Source organism: Syngnathus acus, chromosome 12, assembly GCF_901709675.1.
Source record: "Syngnathus acus chromosome 12, fSynAcu1.2, whole genome shotgun sequence".
Taxonomy (NCBI): domain Eukaryota; kingdom Metazoa; phylum Chordata; class Actinopteri; order Syngnathiformes; family Syngnathidae; genus Syngnathus; species Syngnathus acus.
This window is the reverse complement of record NC_051097.1, coordinates 10255606-10276608: the sequence shown is the minus strand read 5'-3', so window position 1 is coordinate 10276608 and position 21003 is coordinate 10255606. Positions and strand designations below refer to the sequence as shown.

General features: G+C 47.4%; 1 long non-coding RNA gene across 1 annotated transcript; it reads left to right on the top strand.

The window, feature by feature from the left end:
* The first annotated feature begins 400 nt into the window (after positions 1–400).
* On the top strand, positions 401–20727 carry LOC119131485. Its single transcript, XR_005099674.1, has 3 exons — positions 401–454; positions 3778–3888; positions 20650–20727. It is a non-coding gene; the product is annotated as an uncharacterized LOC119131485 (long non-coding RNA).
* Positions 20728–21003: the final 276 nt, after the last annotated feature.

Sequence of the window (21003 nt, the reverse complement as noted above, 5' to 3'; positions counted from 1 at the left end):
GCAGGTAGCCACAATTTGTCATAATGACATTTGGGGCAAGTTTTGGAAGTGTTTGAGGAGAACAAACAAACTCCTCACGAAGGCCAAAGGTGAGATTTGAAGCTCCAAAACTCGTAAATACTGGTTTATAGGTCACCCAATTGGTAAATAAGACAATGTTTAACCGGCTTTACTAGGTTTTGTTTACATTTCTGACAAGGATTCAACCGTGACAGTACGTTCGTTTACAGCGTTTACAAAATATGCGGAGGGATTATATACAATGCAGATTCTCTAAAATGTCCGAAATCATTTATTTGGAAGACACCAGACTATTTGTTTTTCGAGAGGAAATTTCCAGTGGCATTTTTATTTCACTGTCCTCCTCCCACGTTAACGCTTGTTGTTTTTCCGTATGTCCAGCAGAGGGCACTGTAGCTCCAATAATCATGGACTGGATTGACCGGCTCAACAGGTTAGACCATTTAAGTATTATATATATGATGATGTTGATCTCGTAATTATTGATAATTATATAAATCTGTATTGATACTAAAACGAATATTCAACATGATTAATTGTATTAATAGGCCGTAATTGTACCTCTGACCCCTGTGCAAAAAAACCCCACCAGTAATAGGTCAGAAAAGAAAGATAAAAAAGCAGCTATATTTAAATTAAAACATTCCATCTTAAAATATTATCTACTATATGCGTTGGTGTGTTTTCCCTTCTCTTGCTTTCCCCATTTTCTTCATTATCATCATTATTTTTTTTTAAAACCAGCTCCCAAATCCCAATTAGGCCTCATTGGTACCCTCATTCTGCTATTGAGATGAAATATAAATATTTTTTTCTGTGAGCACAACCAAGTATGATTACTTTATCAAACGCCTGCATATGTGTTTTATGAGAGTCCAAAAAAGTGCTATGATTAATTCACCAGCATTCCACCAGGTCAAGAAAATTGATGCAGGATAATTGGGCACATAGGGAATCCGTGGCAATTTGTGCTTTCAGACACTACTTGAGAAATTAGATGTCAGTGCAAATGTGAAATTGCTCCTCACTGTTCTCAAAGATTCCATGAAAATTTAAATATAAATCTTAAGTACTGCCAGCAAAGGGATTTTTTTCCTTTTTAGTGAGTGCCAACTTGAAATGAAGCCCTGTGAAAATGATCTGAATGAAATGAAAATACGCTTATATGAGGTGTTGAAAAAGACATCCAACTTGTGTAAAGTTGGGGCTGAGCTACACGGAGGGCGTCGCTGGTAAAACCCTCATGCAAGAATTCATCCCATTCTTTTTGACAGCAAGGAAAGTTTTGAATTCGTCTGAAGATGTGTGATTATATTATTGAATATTCTGTATGTACACCTTTGCTGCAAAATATAAATCAGGCGTGCCGATGTAACCTACTTTTTTTTCCTCGCTGTGTAGAAGTTACATGATTAGGAATTAGTTACATAAGCTTAAATAATTAATATGACAGAATATCTTTGTTAGGTTCAGGAGGTCATCAAGTAGCAAAGTTTCTTGACATTGTTGGAATTTTCTTTTTTTTTTTTTTTACCATCCATGGCTGTGGTCAACCATTAAAATGATCCTAATTTAGCTTTAATTAAAAGTATTACTGGCAATTAATAAATCATCAGAGTTGTATATGAACGCAAGCTCAAGTTAAAGTGATCCCCTCCAACATGCTGCGTATTGAAATGTTTGTTTTTATTCCTCACGGGCAGCCGGCGCAAAAAAGAAAATGCTCAACGGGAATATTTGTGGTAAGCATACTACATACTGACGCGCTGGAAAACGGCTTCATTTGTCCTCATTAAAAGCTTAAAAGTTCATGAATAAATAATCATTGGAGCAAAACACACACTTTCTCCCATTTTTAATCTTCAGGCTCATACAAAACATGAAGAGTGGGGAAAAAAAAAAATTGCGTATAAATGCTGTTGAGAAAAACCGTCTGACCGACCTCCCTCCTTTTTCATATTGATGTGACGGCCTTGAACCTATAAGATCGGGTCTTACGTTAGCCGTCGGCATTGGAGGGAGGGGTTGAGGAGGTGGGGGAAGAAGAAAAAAAAAATTACAAAAACAATTGGACCTCCGAGAGTCAACTGAATGCATTTAAGTGAAGATGATGAGAGTGCCTCTCTCTTGAGTAAGCAAGCCAAGCAAAATTCAAAGTTAAAGCGAGAAGAAAAGACACTAGCTGGAGAGGCGAGCGTGCACAGTCCGTTCCCAGCGGTTTAATTATTTTAATTATCTCTCCTCTTTCAGCTTTTCAAAAAAAATAAAAAAAAATAAAAAAAAGAGGCCATTAAAGGATGCCCGTTTGGGTTAATGTGATTAAAAAAACAAGATGGAGGAAAAGATGAAAGGCTGCAGATGTCAGTGCTAATCAGGGAGTTAAAACTGCTATTTGTGAACTGGGCCGCTTGTTCAAGCGGATGCAGCAGTGTGATTGTTTTCCTTTTTTTTTTTTTTTCTTCTTCCCTTTAAATGCTGTTTCCTCACTTCAGGAACACCGCATATCAGCAGACTGTAAAGATAAACTCCCCCTCAAGCTAACCGCCATGTTAGATTCTCACAATGTAAAGCGGAAAAGGGAATTTTAAGTGCAGTCGACGTGATGAGCGTGAATTGAAAGGTTTTTTTTGTTGCTTTTTGTGTTTTCTCAGTAGCAGGGTTGAATCGAAACCACAATAGATTTCCACTAATGTTTACAATGGACCGCAGGGAAAAAAAATACTTTTCATTGCTCAACATAATTAAAAAGAGACAATGTAAATATTTCATTACATTTTAAACATTGAAAAAGTTTTGTGAAAATGCCACACAGACTGTTCATTTTGGCAAAGTGAATATTTTGGTAGTCTATAGTTGTTGCAACTTTATTTAAAGAGTAAATGATTATTATTTTTGCCCAATTTAGATCAGCCACAATTTCTAAGTCCGGTCCCTGTATATGCACGGGCAGGAAAAACCTTCCTGTCATGGGCTGAAGCGGCCATGTGGCAGGCGCAAGGCGACGCTGTCAGCCGCCATAATATGCAGCAGCTTGCTCAACTTCCCCTGACTGCAGAACTTGACATTTGTTCAGGCACAAAACCAGCACAGGTGTTGAACTGCTCCGTGGCGAGAGGCGGGGCTGGAAGGAGGAGGAGGGTGGACACCCCCCTCCCGTCCAACAACAAAGATTTACTTTCAAACTAAATCAAGCAGAAGGAATGTCCTAAGTGTGTGGAGAGATGGACGGGAGGCCATGCAATATTAAAGCGGCGTGTCTGGCGATGCCAAGCGTGCCAGCCACTCCTCTCCCGCCCGCCCTCCCGGCTTCCCGGCCATCGGCTCTTCCCTCAAGGTGACACTTCAAAGCGGGCGCGCAGACGCGGCAGGCCTAGCTGTCGGCATGAAGCCAGCCCCCCCCCCCCCCTTCCCTCCTTGTACCCGTCACCCATACCCCCCCCTCACCCTCCTATCAATACCACCTCAAAGCCACACAGTCGCTATCCCCGCTGAGCCCAGGTCAGCGGAGAAATCCGCCTCGGGAGCCCCTGTCAAAAAAAAAAAAATTAAAAGCGACACCCCGCTGGCTTAATTAACAAGGGGCCGTTCCTAATGCGAAGCTTTTGAATGCTTCCCGTCCTGTTGGGTGAGTTGCGAGGCCTCCACACAAGGCAGGCTGGCAGGCTGGAAGAGGGCAGGCGTTGAAATCATTTGAATTCCGATGATTGGGTTGCACATGCATTATTCCGTGTTGTGTATTGTTTTTGTGTGTTGCAGCGTACCCGCCTGTCTGCCCGGGTGTTCCTTGCGAGATGTCTCTCTTCCGCAGATGATTGGAGAGACTTGAACCAAACAATGTGGCTCTGCTTTCCTCGGCCTGTCAGACAGGTGGGTTATGAAAACACCCCGATGTGTACACACACGCACGCCTACGGGCTCCGCATCATTCGGTTCTTGTAATCACCTCCGAAACCCGCCGGGAGGATTTTACGTGGCGTGATCGATATTTGCCGATGTGTCTGCCCGCATCAACCTCAAATGAAAGCGGATAGCGGGAGACAAGGTGGCGCTGGCAGGTCGTAGCGGGGTGCGCCGCCCCGACGTTTGATGTCTGCCAAAGCGCTCATCAGTGTGTGGAGGCGGCCTCGTGTCGGCACGCCGGGTCACCGCTAGCTCACCCCGAGTAGCACGCGGCTGATTGTCTCTCTGTCAGGGTGAGCGGGGTTGTTGTTTTTCCCGAGGTGAGACGAGGGATCCTGTCCGACGAGCCGGGCTGCGTTTTTTTAATAGGGCCTCAGCTCTGGCACCTGGCAGGCCCGCTCCCGACTCGCCCCACTTCCCCCCTCATCCCCGCTGTCCTGAACTTGTGTTGTTAGGCTATTTTTTGATTCGCTCCGCTTCGTCCTTTGCATCCCAAACGGACGAAGCGGCAACAAGTGCACTTTAACAACTTTTATTTCCAAAGTGAGCAATCGCCACCTGCGCCGCAACGTAGACCTGCTTTTAGCCGGTCTAAATCGTTTCCAAACCTAATCAGCATCGACAAATCGAGTCCCCGCCTTGAGTTCAACCGCCGATGTTATTTTAGAAACCGAACCGACCGCCGCGCTGCTAAATCAATACGACGCGCGGTAAAATTTTAGAGGAGGAGTCTCGGCCACGAGGACATTATGGCATTTAGGGCAAAGAGCTGGTTAGCTGACACGCTGCTATAATTAGGTGGTAATAAATAAAAAAGGCGATGGGGAGTAGTGAGGCTGCGTTTCAACCGTGGCCATTAGAGAAACCACATAGGATGCTTAGAATGGAGGGGAAAAAAAAGTCACCTGTCTGCCTGGAAACGCACACACACACACGTTTTCTCGTTTTCCAGCTCACATTTGTCTAGTGTCCTACTTACAAAGTCGGTGTCAAATCCCGCAATCCTGACCCTTTGTAAAATAAAATAAAAAAAACGAACATAATACATCTTCTGCTAATCAAGGTCAGGTCCAGAGCGGAACCTCCCACGACGCTCCAGTAATCACCCCCATTAAAATTTCAATTTATTTTAGCTTTGCAAAAGGTACACGGGGCCTTTTGCTCTCTATTGAGACAATATTTTTCCCTTGTCGAATTGGGTAAAAGCGTCTGTTTCATCTGCAGCGCCCTACCTGCTGTTCATCTTGGCGACAGGCAACTCGCGCCCCGTAATGAGTCAGGCGTCGGCTTTTAATAAGCAGAGCTTTACCCGCAGATCCCTCCGTGATTTGCATCCGTGTCGGACACGAGGCGTAAAGCGGCCTGATTGATTCATGGCTCTTCCCGTACCGCGGCGAGGGAGGGGAGGGAAAGACGGAGGAGGAAGGCCGTAGATTTATTATCAAGCTCGGCGACAAAAGCAAGGAAGAGAGCGTGCATATGTTAATCCGCTGGCTGAACGATGATCAAAGAGTGGAACAAGCTGAGCTTCGACGATCGCCTCGGGGCAAATGATGCTCTCCAAGCAGCTGGGAAAGTGTGCGGATGAGGAGTAAACACAGAGCGGGGGAAAAAAAAAAAATCAATCCACCGGGTTCGGCCCGTGGCGCGGTATCACATTCAAGTCTGGAGGAAGTCTGATAGCCACTGGCTGATTTTTTTTTTAAATGAATCGTCTATTCATCGGAATTAACGGTCACCAAATCGATCACAGTAATCGCAGTTTTGGCCTTTTTGGCCACTCTGGAAAAAATTAACAGTCACATTGTATTCAATCTTAAGAGGTTTATTCCAAGGTTAAAAAAACACATCTGTTTTCTCACATCCGATTGACTTTTTTGCGTGGAAAACACACCCGCACGGGTCCCGTTTGTTCTCGATCCGTTCGCCGCCGACCGACCCAAAGTATCCCCCCCCCAAGGCGTCTACCTGAGGTGGCAGCCGAGGGAATTTGGGGCTGAGCGGCGATCCCGTGGCTCATTTGTAGTCGTGAAATTGAAAATCGACATCCCGGGCGAACACGCGATTCCGCCCCGCATGTCAACATGTGAAAAATGTGGCAAGACAAGCCGGCTGTCTTTGATCAAAACAGCCAAGCCTCCTTGTCACCATGCAAAATATCGGGCAAAAACATCATCTGTCACCATTCGGCTGATTACCAATTCACGTCTTTGTTTTTGCGCTAGCTCAATAATTACAATGACTTAGCTCTTTACCCTCAGGCTTTGGCAGCTTTTGACTTCCTCTACTTCAGTAGCCGATTGTTTTTCTGATTAGTCACTTTGTTTAATCTACTAACGATGGCATCCCCTCAGGCTAAACGCCTGATTCGGCTTCCCGGTTTATTTATTCATTTGTACTCTTGACGTGTTAATCTGCATAAATGGCGCGGCGCTCCATCAGGACCCCAGCGGGTCTCGCCCGCACCTGTCAATTACGACAAATCCGAGACAGCGGGAATCGGCCGCCCCGGACTCTGCACCTTGATGGAGGTGGAAGCCGGCCCGTCAATCCGCCGGGATGACGTGCCGTCGTATTGTCAGGGAGACGTTGAGATTCAGCCTTTTATCGCCGCCCGCGGTCCGCAAAGATAATTGAAAGCAACGGCTGCTAATTGAGATTGATTGAGAATATTCAGCTCTGCATATAAATAGACGACGAGGGGTGATACTTTGTCATTTGTCAAAAAAAAAGAAAATCCTAACTTGTGTGTTTGAGTGCAAGAAAAAAACGTCTTACAAATATTTTTTGGACTTAAAATGATTTCAAAATATTTTAAACCAGTATTGTGCCCTATATAACCCAATTAAAAAAATCGAAACATTTTAAAGCAATATTGAGCACTATATAATCCAATTTAAAAAGTATTTTAAGAGGTAAAAATAAACCAACATACGTTTGCATAAGCGTGCACCCCCCTCTTGTAATTGACTGCTCGAGTTCAAAGTTGCGCAACCTGAGGAGCGTTCCACATTAGACATTCCACTCTGTTTAACTTTTATGTACTTTGTTTCCCGTACGTCTCATTTGTCTTTGCCCGGGCTGCGCCCTTTTATTTCGGCATCTGTCGTCATTTTTCTTCTCTTCCTGTAAAATTGCTTGCATAGTCGCTGAGCCTTATTTTACCCGTCGACCAGCTCAGCACAAAAGACCATTGTTATGTACACGAGTGGGGCGAGGAGAAGAAAAAAAAAAAAAAGAATCATCTTAGCTACAGTAAGTTGCTTCAAAGTGCACCAAAATTCAAACAAGCCTGACTTGATATACCGGCAAACTTTTTGCGCTTGACACCGGAATCATTAGCTTTATCCTCCGTCAAATAAATAGCCGGACGGTTGCAGCCTTCTCATTTCCAGCGGCGCAGAGCACAAGTCCTCGCATTCGGGATGCAAATCAAACCAACGGGCAAATATCAACACGCTCCGAGTAATTGCGCTTGATCAAAAATGCATGGAGGTTGTTGAACAGCGCTCGCTTCTCCCCCCCCCCCCCCCCAACACACAGATGCTAGCAAGTTAGCGCTCATTACTTGCGCTGTGATAAAGCGCACCGACTTTGCTGTCAACGAAAGCAACGCGTTGGGCTCGTCTAATAACGTCGACCGCCTACTTGCCCGTGATTCATTTGCTCTGCCGGAAATATTGTTGCTGGCTCTAGCAATTAATTGTCTCTAGTTTGGCTTTGACGCTTGTCTGCGGAGTTAAAAAAAAAAATCCCTGACATCAAGTCGGGATGTTTTATTCATTCTGAGATTTAATTTATAGACAAGTTTGGTTGTGCACTTTCTGAGTGCGCCACGCTAACAACCCCCATAGCACATTTCAAAAGAATTTGTTGAGTCCTTCACTGGTGCACTGCGGCTTATACGATCAGTTTAAAGCAGTTTGGCATCTCGAATCTTTCCGTCACCTGCGTAGCGGCAATTGAATGCGACACGCAAAACAGCTGTTTGGCTCCCAGCGACCTGAATAATAAAGATGACGACACGGCAGCTGTCGAACTCCACAAAGCCAAAACACGAGCCTTTAAATTGTCATGGCGGCTTCGTGGCAAGGAGCAGCTTTTCTCTGTTGTCGCAGTTGATGTTTTCCTGGCATTTCAGAAAAGGTGAACTCAAATATCTCTGTGAAATGTTTTTGTGTCAGTCCAATTTAGGGATTCATCACTATTTATCATTGTAAAAAAAAAGAAGATTTGACCCAAAAATGCAGAATTTCACCCCCGTTGTTTCATCCAGATAAAATGATGATCCAAGCATATTTCAACGGGGGCAGTGCCCCTGTTGTCCCCCCCTCTAACTCCACCACTGTCCCTAAATAGGTAATGCACCTACTTTACTGGTTCTTCTATATCAAACAATTTTCTTTAGGTTCATTTACCTGACATGTTTCGGCGGGTTCTTCCGCCTTCATCAGAGTGTCCCATAACTTCTTCGTAATAGTTGTACTAGGTTCATCTTGTTTTTTCTTTTTCAGAGTGTCACTCTGATGAAGGCGGAAGAACCCGCCGAAACATGTCAGGTAAATGAACCTAAAGAAAATTGTTTGATATAGAAGAACCAGTAAAGTAATTGAAAAAGAAAAAACAAGATGAACCTAGTACAACTAGGTAATGCACCTGTTGCCATTAATTCAAAAATAGGACTATTACTCTAATAATTTGTTGACCTATGCTATTAAAAGACGAGAACTACTACATCGCATTAGGACCTACGACCTTTGAAATGTTCTCCATGCAGATGAGGGGACCATTAGCAATTCAGGAAGAAGGGGGAGGGGGGGAAAAAAAAATCACTTTTCAATGGGGGTTAATGCTGGTGGCAGTGAACCGACGTCAACAGCTGTACTCAAACAAGCCCTTTGATGACTCATTGACAAGCGGACGCTCCCGATTGCCGCGTGGGCTAACCGGGGGAGCGTCGGCATCTGCGCTCGGCGATCACGCTCCCTTCTCGGCGGCTCCCGTCTGCCAGAAGGAGCCGCTGATGAAATACCTCCGGTGTTAATGGATGTGGAGCAAGCGTGACCCTCTCCAAAGAGCAGCTTCTCTCTCGCCATTAGAAGAAAATAAAAAATTCTTTGCTTTGGTCCGGATCAGATCTCCTCCTGCCACTGGGACTTGCCAGACAAAGGTAATTGCTCACCTCGTCAGGACTCGGGGGAGTGCTTGTAGAGGACACGCGTTTTGAAATGGAAGGAAAAAACACACACAGACAAGTCATGATTAGGTTATTAGCACCGAGCCGGCTAATTATCTTGTTGGACTGTCAAGCGTGCGCGAGCCGCCGCGTGGCGAGGTGAGCAGAGGTGAAGCGTTGGGAGGGACTGCTTCAGCTCGCCTCCTTCCCCAGGCTGGGCCGCAGGGGTGGCTCCCTCGCCCGGGCTCTTTCCCTGCAGCGCCCCCCCTCCCTCCCCGAGCCTGCTGTTCAGGTCCCGGTGACATCTGCTCGTAGCGTGCCTCGTCCTCCTCAGAGGCCAAAGTCCCCCCCCCCCTCCCTACGCGTCTCCCCGTGCAGATGTTGCGGTCCCTGGGTCCTGCCCGCGTGGAGAGCGGCAAGCGTGTTTGATGTGTGATGAAACAGAATCGGGCGAGCCACTCGGGGGCTCGGGGAGCAAAAGAGGTGAGGGAAGGATGGCGGGAAAGAAAGAAGGGGGGGGGTGGGCTACAGCAGGGAAGGGACGTTGGGATGAAGCCCGGGCTTGCACGCTGGAGGCTGCAAAGCTCACGTGCTAATGGTCCCAGTATGAAAATCCATATATTGTATGTTATTGGATGAAAGAGGGCGGAGGAAGAAAAAAGTAAATTAGTGAGGAGGAGAGCAAATAATGACAAATGACGCTTCCTCTCATCTTTCTTCCTCCTCGATGGCTCGCTCGCCTCTCCTCGCATCCCGCCGCCTCCTCGCCCCCTCCCACCCCCGCCGCATGTTAATGATTGTTGTGAAAGAACAGCAAATGACTAACAATGCAGAGGAGGGCGATGATGATGATGATGATGACGCGATTATGATTACCGCTTAGAGCGGGCAGCGCTCGGCGCACCTTGCGCTCGCGAGTAAGTTTTCAAAGGAGGAAGTGGGTGAGCGAGGGGGCGGGGCAATCAGGTGAAGTGATGGATAGGTTAGCAGTTAAAGATGAAAGTGAAAAACAAAGGCAGATTTCAAACGGGCCCAGAGAGCTTGGCAAGAGACCCGCGGCTCCTCTGATAATACTTAGATCTATAAATGTTTTCTCGTCTTTTATTTATTTATTTATTTATTTTCTTATTTATTTTTCAAAATTATTCATCGCCATCATAATTTGGGCCTAACAAGCACTTGAGGGAGACGGCTTCCTTTTTGTATCTCTCTCTCTCTCTCTCTCCCTCCTTCTCTCCCCCATTTTCTTGAGTTTCCCGGCGCCGCGGTGCGCCGAGCTCGGGGATTTGGGGGCACTATTAGAGAGAATTTCTTTTATTTGCTGCTAATGAATGATATGCATGATGCTATTTTCCCTTTTTTCTTGTCGACTTTGTGGGGGTAAGCGCGAGGATTGGGGCAGGAGCTGGAGAATTGTACTCCTTTTTCAAGGCTTTGTTCATTTAACCCTCTTCGTGCCTTCCCGGCGAGCGCGCCGGCTTGTTATTGTCGCTTTACCCGATTTCCAATTCAAATATGCGATCGTACTTGCCTTGGCGCTCGCGAGATGGCAAAGTTTGACTTTGTTTTGCCGTCTTCGAGCGCCCCGCGCGTCGGAGGAATGTGGGTTAATTGGATTGGTAAATATGGGAGCTGCACAGCAGGTCTGTAAACAGCGCACAGTCATTGTTGTTTATCGTTCTGATCGGATCGCTTCTTCGGTGGGGCCGTCGAATTCAACCGAGATAGTTGACGGCGGCGTCTTTTAATCAACCAAAACGGGATTCTCGCGTTTGTTGACTTTGCAGCATTAAGAGGTTGTGTTTGCTGAAATCCAATCGTCTGTGTTCACACCCACAACAGGGCAAACTCCCCTTTTTTTAATTACGCCAAGCTGTGTGCATCTGCGCAAATATCAAAACCCATTCCAGCCCGCCCCTGCACCTTGCTCTAGACTTGTATTGGGCAGGAAAATGGAGGGCATAAATTGCATCTTGAGTTTTTCCCACCTAAGCGTTATTTCAGCAGCACACATACTTTAAGTGTGCTTTTTGCCGCAGTAAACTTGGCCTTCTAATGACCTCCCTCCTGACTGAAAGCAGCTTCTCCTCCTGGTCCATCCCTCCTGTCTGCTTTTCTTCTGCTCTCCTCCAAGTTGGAAACTTTGAAGTTGCTTCCCCGCCACCTTCGGCCTAAACCGGCAGCTTCAGACGGGACTCGGCGGCGACGGCGGCATGATTGCCTCCCTTTGGAATGTGCGGCGGGAGAGCTCGTATGATGAATGTTTAAGCAGACGCGATAGAGCCGCACGTCACGCGCGGGGAAGGAAAGTCACGCCGGCGGCTTCGGGCCTCGGCGAGTCCGAAATATTTGCCTCATACGCTCAAGGCAGAAAGCTCGGTCCAACAAAAGCAACGATGGCACTCAAGTGTAGCTTGCTAGTTTGGAATCCTGGCGTTCACGTGCCGCCGTGCCCTCCGAACATCTGCGTAGAGGGGAGGGGCTCCTCAGTCTGCCAGCCCACCTGACTGCTGCTGTGGCAGTCCAGCCCAAGGCAAGACCACAGGCTAGGGCCTCCTGTGGCCCCCAGCAGGGCCTGCCATTCTCCCAAAGCCCATTAGAGCACCTTCCTCCCGCCCCCTGCCCCAAGATGCCATCGCAGATTGCACTTGTCTACTTTTGTGTGTTTGATTTTGCTTTGCAGTTGTTTTGAATCCAGGTCAGATTTGCGCTTGCGTCTTGGAATGTACGTTCAAATGTCTCAAAGTGTCATGTGATCTCGGGCTTTGTTATTCTCTGGTCAAAAATGGCGGTAAAAAATGGCAACATGTCGCCCGACACTCCAATCGTTCGCTCTCCGGAGTCATTGGACCGCGGTCGCCGATGCAATTTGTGAACGTGACTTTTCGCGAAGCGTGCCGTTCTCGTTCGATTTATAATTAATCATATTTGATTTGCCAGATTGCTATAAAATTGGGCAGTGAAATTCGACGGGCGTTGGGAATCTTTTCCAAGCATTAACAATTCATGATCCTTGATGCATATGTAAACTGTGGTAAATCCATCGCCTTGAATATTGATTATCCTTAAATTAAAAATGCGCTTTGATACGAGAGTTTGTAGCTATTTCTCCTCGCTCTCCCCCTGCGCTACAACTTAAAATTTGTGACCCGCCCGTGTGCGCTGTTTCCCAGCATGCCCCTCCGTATGCTAATTAGCGAGCCGCGGCGCCCTTTAGCGAGTCGGTCATTAGCGCTGATTAGCATGTGCTTAATCAGGAGGTATTAAAAGGCAAAAGCCAAGGCTGAGGTTAAGCCTCGATGAAAACAGCGAGTTACTCTCGTGAGAGACTCGTACTGTAAACAAATCATCCGAAGACGTCCATTTTCTTCCCGCCGAGCCTCTTCATTGTAGATTTGAAGCTAATCCGGCGGATGCAGTCGAGATGAAACCGCGACTCCAACGCGGTTTGACACGAGGTTCTTTTTTCCTCCTCTTCCCCCAAACACTTTTCCAAGCGCTCGAGTGCAAATCTCGTCTTTTAACCGCTGTTAAACTGTCGAACGAAAACATGCTTTTGCAGCCATTTATCTCCGCGCTCTCCGACGTTTCCTTTGTAGAACGACTTGTTCAGCGCAAATGGAGGATCTGAATCTCCTTTCGCACAAGTTGAAATAGTTGTCAGAAAGCTTTTTTTTGTTCTGTTTCTTTTTTTTTTTTGCTAATGTGCGCAGCGGGATAAAGGAACGAGAGGGAAGATGGCAGGGCGGCGGCGGTGGGGCGAACGTGACAGAAAGGTACACAGATGGAAACGATGGAGGAAAAGATAAAGAAGGAAATCATCGAGAGAGACTCCATGTAAATCGTCGCCGATTACCGAGCCCGCCGAGATCTTTCGACTTGTGTTCCTCCTCTGGCTGCGTAGCGTTTGACACCAGAGCGAGGGTGGTAATGGCACATGCGCCGCTCCCACCTGGGCTTTGAACCTTTTTCCGCTCACCTCTCCCGTGCCGAGCGCAACGCCGCGCCGTGTCAGACAAAGAAATTCAAGATGGCAGTTTACAGGGGAAACTCTCGGCGCTTTTCCCGTAATGCCGACGAGGCTGACAAATTGATTTCAAAGGATGAAATACTCCCCCCCCCCCGCCCTTCCCATCCCAGTAAAGAATTCCCTGTCACCTTTTAAAAGATATTTACCTTTCCGTCTGTTCCCCTTTTGTCACGTTTGCATATCAGGCCCGTTTGTCTGTTTGCATATTGTAGCGACACTCATTCATTTTTGATGCTACATTAGAGATTCTTTGCTAGCATCGCTATCAGTGAGGGGTAATTTTTTTTATCCTTGTTTGCATGAGCGATTATGCGGAGCTGCATGGAATATGAGTGTTTTTTTTTTTCCTTGCCGTGTGTGTTTTTCAAAAAGCTGCCACCGCTCCTTTTGTTGCTCACAGCTGTCCCACATTTGGTATCGGCCCCTACTCCCCAGGCGCTAAAGGGTTTTCACAAGCGCTGCTAATTGGCTATAATCTCCCTTTTAAACTTGAAAGCCGGTAAGCTTCCATCACGCCGGTTGCAAATGCAAAATTTTCCGGTCACAACCGCACGTGTCCTCTTTCCGCCACTTTTCCCTCTCAGCTCTCGTCGTCGTCGTCGCCGGCGGATTGACTCCTGGTGCGCGGAAGGCCCCGGTGTAAACAGCTACTCAGTAGCGCGGCCTTCTGGGGGACGAGGCGTAACGGGGGGATTTGGTCTGAATCTTGAAGTGTCCGCCGGGATGCCGGCGGGGTTCGGGGGAACCGGGGGGCTTTGCTTCTGAGGCTCTGATGAAATAATAATGCGACGAGTTGGCGAGGCTCAAAATTTGCACATGAAAATCCTCCGTCGTGGCGCTCGGTGGCATCTAATGCGCCGCCGCCGACGACAATCCCTGCCTCTCGCAGTTTATATGCAAATACCTTCTCTCGGCTTTCGCCTCCTCTGAGAGTCGCCCAGCCGAGGCGAGCGACGGAGGAAGCAAACGGAAGGCGCAGAGTGGGGCTTTTTTGTGATGTTTTGTTTGTCTTGTTTATTTTTAAAAGGATTTTTAAAAGATGATAATATATTTTAATTTTTCCCTTTGTTTTTCGTTTTTTTTTTCCTCGCCCTGAAAGTCAGTATGCAGATTTCTCCAAAGAGTTTGAAAAGCCCGACTTTTCTATTGAGTTTAATTGGAACATAATAACGGCAGTCTAAGTGTTTGTGTGAAGTCGGAAATGCTTGTATAATGGCGAACAAAAGTGACTCATCTTTCCCACAAGAGTCTCCTCTGCTCCTGCCTGATTAATATTCTTTTGCCGCTACAAATCTTTCTCTCTTCTGCATAGTTCACGTCTTCCTTGACAAATTTGGGAATTTACTTGAAAAGATTATTTTTGTTTGGGAGACAAAGTGAATTGAAAATAGCATTCCCCAGCACTTTGAAATAACGGCAGACATTTCGGGGCCCAAATGCGACAAATGCCAAGTCGGCGGAGTTGCGTCACTCTTGACCTTTTGTGAAATTCCCATTGAAGTATTTGGGGAAGGCGTTCTTGAGGCTCCTCAGTCACGGACAGTTAGTTCAAGTAAGACCCTGGAGGAATGGCGGCACAGAGGAACGTACCAATCACAGCCAAGCTCCGCTCGTTCGCTTGTACGGCTCGCCTTGAGCAACTTTTCATTAATTTAATAAACATCCCACAGAGATGGAGCAGTGTGGGGCGTTCGTACCTCCCCCCCAAAAAAAACCCCAACTTCGCTCCTCAGAGATTCGCCTTGCGCACTTATTTATAACCGACATGTGCACAACCGCCCTAACACGAGGTTGCGTACAAAATGTCTCCAAATTAAAACGACAAAGTCGCTGTTCCTGCCGGCCCGCACGGCTAATTGCTAGCATGTAGCTCTGCCACTGATGGCTTCAGTTGGCCGTCTGTATTTTAAATGGATTATTGGACAGCTAACATATTATTAGTCCGTGGCCAAAATATTATTTTCAATCAGACTCATCACGATTCACGAGTGGTTTCTTTCTGCCTCTGCTACTACTTGTGGTGGGAGTCAGTGTCAACGGGAGTCATTAATCGGGCCGCGCTTTGCTCTCGACTGATGACGAGTGGCTGCAGCGGGAGGGAGGGAGGGACCGACCGGAGGAAGCGAAGATGAAGGATGCTCACAAACATCATCATCATCGCCGCGGCCATGTATACTTACTGCTCGGGGGAAATGCTGCCTCCTGTCAAACAGTAGAAGCCTGACATCTCCCCGTGTGTGGGTGGGTGGGTGCGCACATTGTGCCCAACCCCCCCCCCCCCCCACCCCACCCACACAGCCTCCCCGACCTCCCTCCATTCTCGGCTCACTGTTTCCCTTCCTTCACCTCAGCCTCTGTCTTCCCCTTGCTCCTTTCCTCACAGTTCCACTCCATATATTCATGAAGGCCTGTTTATCACGAAAACTTATGCATTAAAATTGAGGGTGGGGTGGGAGACAACAGCAACAAAACAAACCGGGTGAATGCTGATGGGGGTTTTGTCTCGTCTGGGTGAAGCACGAGGCAGCCCGCTCCTCGGGGGACGCGTGCAGGAAGGCCCCGATTCCTCCTCGCCTTTCTTTTCATTTTTTTCCCCTCCTTTTCTTCCTCCTCACCCACCTTTCCATCCCTCATCTCCTCTTTTCTGCTCGAGCCTTCACTCTCCCCCCCCCCCTCCCTCTCACCCGCTGCCTTTCTCTTCTGTCTCCCCTCCTTCGCCGTGTCAAAAGCAGTTACAGGCAGAGGAGCTCTCCTTCTTAAATAATTCACAGGTTGATTAATAGACTCACAAGGGTATAATTAGGCAGGGGAGAGACAGTGGCTAGTGTAACCAGTACAGTGCTTAGGGGAATTAGAGTGCGGGGTTATTGAGGAAATAGAGAGTACCAGTTTAAAAAAAAAAAGAAGAAAGGAAGGCGGGAGTGGCGGCAGCGGTGGACTCGTGGAAGGATGAAGCAGCAGGGGGAGGCAGAAGAGGTGCTGGTTTATGGAAGGGTAGTGGGTGAGGAGGGGAGCTACCTCTTTCTGAAGCTATGTGTTGGAAATGAGGCAGCCTCTCCAGGAGCACGGAGCCCGGCGTTTGTTTGATGTGGAAATTGGACAGTTTGAATCCGTCTCCTTTAATTTTTCACAACTAACACGCACCCCATGGGCACCTCACATTCTTCTTATAGGATATAAATTAGAAGTGTGTGTGTGTGAGCGCGCGGCTGTGTGTGTTCTGTCAGTTTTTTTTTTTTGTGCGCGTGTTTAACTTTTACAAATAAACCAGGTACCCCCGCTCGAAAGGAGTTTGAGTTTTTTCAGCCGATGTTTGTCACGCAGTCAGTCATCAGCATAAAACTTCACTTATGTTGCCTCTAAGGCATCTTTTGTATTCTGAAAGGGATGCGCTATGTGCTGCCAGACCGGTCTTCAAAACAAACAAACAGAACAATGGATCAACAGATCTCTCCTCTCAGTTCAGACAACATATTTCTGTTGCGGTGATCTCTGTCTGCCTCGCTTTTGCTGTTAAAATAAAATGAAAAGAGCCGACAGAAACGCACCTCGACAGGTACAACGCTCGGCTCCGGCGCCTCGTGTTTTTCTTTGCCGCTCCTTTTCTCGGCGAGTTAAAGCAGTCGGATTGGGTACACAGTGCCGCTTCTTTTTGGTTTGCTCTATTTATTTCACTGCCGATGCCTCGGATTGCTTCCCGTGGTCCTCCATCTGCTGTGTGTTTTATCGCACATTGGATTCCTCGGTAGCCAAACAAACTAATGTGTCCATCCGTGTGCCCCGTATACCGTGTCAATGTATTTAGGGGAAAGGAAAGTTGAATGCTCAACTTTCAATATAACTCGAAGGACAATGAGAAAGTAAATGCGTAGAAAAAGTCAATAAGTCGAAGAACGACGTAAAAAAATCATAGGCTGTTATTGCACCTTTTGTCCTCTTAGGGGCAGTGTGGTGCCGTGCACGGATAAAATAATGACATAAGAAAGAACCTCAATTAAGACATTCGGTTTTCACAGATTAGGAAAAATTAATGCCTTTGAGGAGTCTTGTCTTGCTTGTTTGAGTTTCCACGGCATTTTGTCGCGTGAATATTCCTAATTTGAAGCAATATCGCTAATTAGCCGTTAGCATTGCAACAGGATTTCACGTAGACTTTAGCATTAGCGACAAGCGACGTTTTAAAACGTGTTTTCTGTTCAAATGCACAATATGTGGGAAGTTATTTTTGCTATCAAAGCTATCTGGGCAGTCGATAAACAGCTAAAACAACGCTTACGTTTTGACACCTGCTCCCAAAAAATTTGATAATGAAACTCAATTGCCGGAGGAGTTTCCTCCCAATTCTGCGAGCCTTGAAACCACCGCCGTGCCATCTCAGGCTAGTTAGCTGTGCAAAAGCGTGCGTATTAGCAAAATCCCTCCTTTTCTCATCCGTATTTTGTATTAATGATCCTTCCCTTAACACGCAATTGTCCTCCCTTTTGTTGTCCCTGGCAGACGACTAATGACTCCTTGAGATCTTTTTGCGCCTCTCCGGGCTGTGCGGATAGCCTGCCACCAGGAGGTGCTGAAAAGATCGGGACCCCTCTGTGTTGATTTATTTATCTGTGTCTGGATTAAAGCCCGTATACCTGATGAAGGGGATGTCAGAGGAGCTTTGACAGCCACAGAGGCAGCAGAGTGTGTGCGATTTGGTTGCCGCACCGGCAGAAACAAGGAGTGTCGATGGCATCTTTGAAGTCTTGACAGACGAGAGCCTCTGAACATCCCCTTAATCTTGCCTTCCCTCAGAAAGGCGCGCGAGCAGGAAGGCTTCTGAGCGCGCTCGGCTCCCTGTTTGCCTTATTCTCTTAATGACACAAACCATTCATCGACCAGGCGTGATAGCATTTCATCTGGTATAATGTGCGCTGGCTGCCGACTTCAAACGGGCCCCGCCGCTTCCCCGCGTTAAGCTAGCTGCAGACGGCGAGAGTTGGGACACCGACGCGCCAGCCCGAGCGCCTTGACGGGCGGGCGGGCGGGATGTCTGTGTAGTGCGCGCTGTTTGATTGCGCTGATTGTTTTCGCGAGCCCACCAAAAGCAAATACAAGGAATCTGCCGTGTACGATTGTCTGGAAATCAGATCACTGGCGAGGAGAGAGAGAGAGAGCGAGAGCGAGAGAGAGAGATGTTCCGCACCTGAACGCGGCGGAGTCTGCCTCCAGTGCTTTAACGACCCTTGAACTTTGAACTGTTTCCATTACGTTCCATGTGTTTCAATACAGGGCAAAAAGACTGAAGCATTTCTTACCTGAAAAACAAATAGCAGCAACGAAAAAGCAGAATATGGCCGGCCGGTCGATGGTTTAAGAGTCGAGCCGCTGGGCAGGAGCAGGCGCCGGGGTTAATTACTCTATTACCGAGCGGCTCAGGCAGGAGCTGTTTAAACAAGCCCCAGTCAGCAGGGGATTAGGCCTCATTACTCCGGCTAAAGTTGCGCCCACGACCCTTCCCCACCGCATTTCACCGCGGGTATGTCAGCCGTTCGGGGGAATATTCATACGTAGGAAGGGAAGGGAAAAGCGATTAATCCCAAGCAGCGGGGGCAGGACATGTGAGAGGAAGACGAGCAAACCGAGGCGAACGACAGGGCTTATCTCCCGAGCATCGCCCGCATCTCACCTGAGCTCAGCCCACGCTACAATTATCCCCCAAAATGTCAGCGCGTAGTCAGATTAGCATCGCGGCTCGGGTTTCCCTCCCGCCCGTCCCGTCAAAAACAACGGCCCTCCTTCGGACGTCCTCGGTCGGCCGACCGTCACCGTGCTCGTCCTCCGGGTGTCTGATGGCACTCCGATAATGACGGCGCTCTCGTTTGCCGCAATGGCGGGATGATTGAGAATTAGCTTGATGTTAGCCGAGTGCCAGGGGTCGATTTACCAGGTCCGCAGGGCATGAAATACTTCAGGTTACAATGACATGTAGTCAGTCAAGCCGCCAAGAGATCAACTTGTCCACATTAAAAAAAAAAAAAACGGCGCAGCTTCCTTGAGTATTACACGGCTCAGACGGATCTGACAATTTGTGACAGAAAGAATTTAGAGCAGCTAAATGCGGGTCTAAGTTGTGGCGCAGGTGTAACGCGATTTAGGCGGATGACAAACAAGTTGGCTGTGCTCCCTCCCATAACGGCGCACACGCCCCTTTCTACCCAGTCTAACTCCTTAACAATCGTTTCTTCTCCACGCTCCAGTGATGGTCAAAATGTTTTATGCATTTAAATTAGTACGTTTCTAGTGGTCACGCGCCATTGACACAATAAAAGCAATGGCAAGCCTCCAATTAGAAGAGTCAACTGTGTCCGGAATTATTTATTATTTTGCAATATTTGTGCGAGCTTCGGTTGCACAATTGCAGAAACGCAGGTTTTGTTTTTTTGCGTGTGTTTCGGGTCTGTCACCTGGAACAATAAAAGATAAAACCAAAAAAACATCTCTCCAGAGGGGCCCGCCAAAACAGTTGATGAAGCCCCCATTTCATACGAATCAAAATGCCTTCTTGGCTTAAAGGCCGTGCTCACAAAACTGTGATGTGAGTTCAAATCCAGAACAGCGATTCTATTATATAATTGAGGGCAAGGGAAAATAGAAAAAAAAAAAATCAATGGAAGCAGCAGGATGTGGCAGACTCGGCTCACATCCATATTGAGATTGGAGCGTCTTCGATCTGTGTCTGGCTTGCGCTCGGCTTCGGCGGCCTAATCACACAAGGAGCGGGTCGATTTAAACCAGCCAGTTTAAAAAAAAAAAAATAGACACGCACCTGAGATCCTCGCTCGTTCAGCGCTTTAAAAAGGCGCTTGGAATTATTTTAAACATAGCCCGAGGTCAGAGCGAGATTCTCCGCTCCGGTTAGCAGAGCGAGCTGGAGGTGGCGCTAAGTACAAGAGAGGCAAACAGGATATTTATCCTATTGATTTTCTCAAGTTGAAACAAGAAGATTTAGAGGGGCTTGACTCTTAAAATTCCCAAGGAGCCGCCCGCTCTCCAGCTCCACGGCCACGAACACACACACACACACACACACACACACACACACACGGTGAGCAAAACATCTCGACAATGAGGTTTAAGGGGCCCTGAGCTGCTGCCGAGTTGTGTTGTGCTTCGGAATGATGCGTGTCGGAGGGATCATTAAAGCTCATGCGAGGTGTGTGTGTGTGCCGAGGTGTGAGTCATGGAGCTGGAGGTGCGGGCAGACAACAGGCAGGAAGGTTCTGGAGCTGGGGCTTTTGTCTCGGATCCAAGGAGGGGGTGACAGAAAATGTGTGGGACTGTGACTGCACAGTTTCTTCTGTTGTTGTGAATTGAGATCATTTGGCTCTTTTTTTTTTTATATATTCAAAATGTGATGATGATGATGATGATGATGGAGCTACCAGGCAAGATAGCTTACACAAAAAATAGAAAATAAAAAAAAAATGCCGTTTTAAAATGACTCAGCAGATGAATTGTTTTGCTAATGATGTCATCTCAACAGATTTCCATCCAATCATCAAGCTGGAATCTTCGGCCAATCCAGACTCAGTGACGGCACAAACAAACACTCGGGACTAAGGTAAATTAAGGATTTTCTACACACAACTCACATGTGGTCCAATTTATTGTAAGCAGAAGCTAAATTCTAGCACCTTTGCAAAATCTCCATAAAAATGAATGTGAGTGAATGGTTGCTTTTCTATTTGCCATTAATTTACCACCGACTGAACTGGGGTGTACTTTGCCACTTATTGGAGGGGGGGGGTGCAGACTTGGCTGCTGTCACACGTCTGAGGCCCCCCCCCCCCCCCCCAGCTGCCGCCGGGTCAACATGCGGGTCCAACTCGCTGTCTGG